This window comes from Pyxicephalus adspersus, chromosome 4, assembly GCF_032062135.1.
Source record: "Pyxicephalus adspersus chromosome 4, UCB_Pads_2.0, whole genome shotgun sequence".
NCBI lineage: Eukaryota > Metazoa > Chordata > Amphibia > Anura > Pyxicephalidae > Pyxicephalus > Pyxicephalus adspersus.
This window is the reverse complement of record NC_092861.1, coordinates 69404495-69408135: the sequence shown is the minus strand read 5'-3', so window position 1 is coordinate 69408135 and position 3641 is coordinate 69404495.

Genomic DNA, 3641 nt, shown 5'->3' with positions numbered 1-3641 from the left:
AATTGACTAGATTTGACATACTCCACAAAACATGTAAAACCAGCAGTGAACAGTTACTGTTTGTCTTCAGTAAAAAGACTAAACAGAGTGAAGTTAAAGGACATGTGCAATTTCACAAAATGCCCCTCATCCCCCCCTCCCAACATTTTATAAAAATGTATACTGGACTGTCTTACTGGGGTTACCTGCTTTGGGCTTTTTTCTTTATTTAAAATGTAAATCCCTGTTTAATTAAAATACTAAAATCAAATCTACAATTTATAGAGAATATTCTCACTATATTCTTAATATTACAGTTTAGTAACCAGCCTTCATGTGTGTAATATGGGCATAAATTGAAAAATGTTATGCATGTGGAGTCCACAATAAATTACAGTGGACATCAAACAAGAGGTGCTGTAAGGCTCTCGTCCAGCAACATTACTCGCCAGACACCAGTTACCCAATCTAACACCGCACTCTTCACCTATAAAAAGCCCCGACATGGGAGTCTGGCTGCATTTCCCAGCACACGATTGTCCCCAGGACTTAGTGTGCTTAGGGTGCCTGGGGTAGGGCTGGCAGAGAACCAGGAGCACTAGATAAAGCAGTGCCAAGATTCCAACAAGACAAGTCCAGAATACAGGGCAAGAGGTCATACACAAGTAATCCGTCCACCAGACAAGGTACACAACGGCACAGAACGGTCCAGGCAGCATACAATCTCACCGTCAGGAAACAATCAGGAATCAGCAATAGTAAATCCAATGAATAAACACACAGTCAGCAGATAGACAAGCTTAACACAATAACAGGCACGGGTGAATGCAGCAGAAAGGCTTTAAGGTCCTAGAAGCCAATGGCAGGCCACAAGGAAGCCAGGGACCAATCTGCTCCTAAAATCCTTTTCAGCTGTTCATAGCCTCAGTTTGTGCCGTGGATGCCGAGATAGGACATTTCAGGCTGCACGGCTTAAGGAAAGCAGGGGATTCTCCTATTACCTTTCTCTCCTTGCTGCTGCTGCAAGTACCCTTGGTGATTTGCAGGTTTCTGAGCCTACCCCAGACAATTCCCTACTCCCCTGTGCTGCTCTCTGATTACCACATCCAATACATGGCTCCCTGGTATTGTCTGGGCAACACAAATGACTGTCTTTAAAGAGGAGGATGCAGCGAGGTGCTTGCTGTTTGACTATTCTCTCTATATAGGGCAGAACAGTACTGTGTGCAAAGCAGTTGTTCTACACAAATGATTGTATCCAGAAACAATTACTGATCGTAAATGATCAAACCCTAAAGATGTAGTAAGGGAAGAGCGGACAGTTTAAATAAACTATTCATGACCATCAGCAAAAGAATATTTTTCATGAGCACCCAAAAACAAACACACAGTTCAGAGACTGGGAAAACTTTGTTGGCAAATCCTTGACTCTTTCCCTTCCTTTAGTAAATACACCACTTAATGAACATTTTCGATGAAATCCTAATAATTTTATATGTTTACATTTAAAATATATATCTATGTCATATTAAAAACTACAATGTAATAAAACTGTCCCAGGCTTGTATTTCCTATTTGCCCTCCAGACTACAGGGTTTACTGCAGAAGTGTAATTACAGAACTAACACTATAAAAATAAAAAAATCAATGAACAAGCAAAACATGTTAATAGATGTCTCCATTTCACAGTAAAAGGCATATGCTGCAACAAAACAGTGTTACTAGTTTGGAAAGATGACAGAAATTCTACATTAGAGGTGATGATAAACACTAGCGAAAATAATAGGCTGTGTCTAGCAGCTGTTGGAAACACAGCCACATTTCCCATATTTCAGCATTACAGCAATTAGTTTTAAATTCATATTGTTTGAAAACAAAAGCTCTTAGTGTCTGAGCAGCTTCAAAACACTTTGGAAAATGTTATTTCACATACACAATTAATAGCAGTGTGTATTTTTTTTACATTTACAAAATCTGGTAAGTCATCTGCGACTGTGTTAACAATGAAAAATAGAAACAGACTGTGAGCCTGGAAAAAAAATCCTGACATTACTCTTTGATATCCACTATGTATAACTCTAAATGAGCTGGTAAAGACGTGTTGCAAAGTAAAGCTCTTCACACTACATATCCATCTGTGAATGTCTGAAGTACTCCTATGGGAATCACTCAAGAGCCCAGAAATACATCATATTTTGCGTACTCATCAGGCACACATCTTTCTTGTCACGCCATCTCAGGGCCATCATTTTGCCTTTCTGCCAGGCAACAATTTCACCTGTCTTCAGCTTCCCTTTTGCAAACAGTGCTGGCAGGTTGCGCCGGTTATCCCTAATGGTTCCATATGCATCTCTTCTGTGTTGCAGAAGGAACTCATAAACCTCAGGAGAGGTGTAGAAATTGTCAGTTGTGACACAATAGCCCTGACCTAGCAATGGCTCAATGAGGGATAGCACTGAAGATGTCGCCAATCCATAATGGCTGTATCTGGTGTTGAACCCTTTTCCAGTGTATAGCACCGTATTCCAGATGTAGCCAGATGAAGATTCACACAGCATATAGGTCTTCACACCAAATCATGCCCTCTTTGATGCAATGTACTGCACCCAGCTGAGCCTCCCCTTGTAAGCCATTAGACTTTTATCAGTGCTGACATCTCTTTGTGGCACATAGGTTTGCTGGAAATTTTGTAGAATAATCTGAGATACTTCCCAAATTTTCTTGAGTTTTGGTGCAGGATGGATAGTCTCATCAAATTCTTCATTGTTTGCTAAGTGCAGGTACTTCATGATGAGGGAAAAGCGGTATTCTGGCATGACTGTGCCAAAGAATGGAGTGGCAACCATTTTGTTCTTGGACCAGTACCACGTCTGCAGGGGTTTGCCCACAACTCCCTGCAGGATCACCAAGCCCCAAAACAGCCAAATGTCATCCTTGGTCACAGGTTCCCACTTTCTGCCTCTTGCAAACCTCAGGTGTGGAGCACCTTGTTGTTGTCCAGCGTACCTGCATAAAACAAATAAAAAATGTATTTTAGGATATGTTCTTTTATAGTGTGAAAGTGGCAAGTAATATGTTAGCAAACACAGAGCAGCACACATGTTGGCAAAAAAAATTTGCAAAAATTTTCTAAACGTTAGTAAACACAGAGCAGCATACATGTTGGCATAAAAAAAAAATAGCAAAAAATTTCAAAAAGTTAGCAAACACAAGAGCGGCTTACCTGTTTGTCTTCGCAACAATTTTTTCGATAACTTCATCAGTCAAAAACAACTTCAGGTATGCCAGGGGGTCGTCGCATTCAGCCTCAATTTGCATCCCATGTGCGCTGGTAAATGGAAATCTTAGCGGTGCTGCCTGGTCCTCATCAAGGTCAATAGGACACCATGTGTGCACAGGTTCAGAATCGTCGGTCCGTTCACTTTCGCTGTCCGATGACAAATTTCCTGGTGAAACGCTATAGCTCGATTCCACAAAGGACTCCAAATCGCTATCGCTGCGTTCGAATTCCTCCAAAACAGCGCTTGTGCCAGCGAGATGTCGTTTGGATGCCATGCGGTCTCCAGCAAACAGTCAGGAACATCAAGGTCAAAGACAAAGTAATGAAATGATACATTCAGGAAGTGATTTATAAGTGATCAAAAGGTCAGATCAAGGTCAGG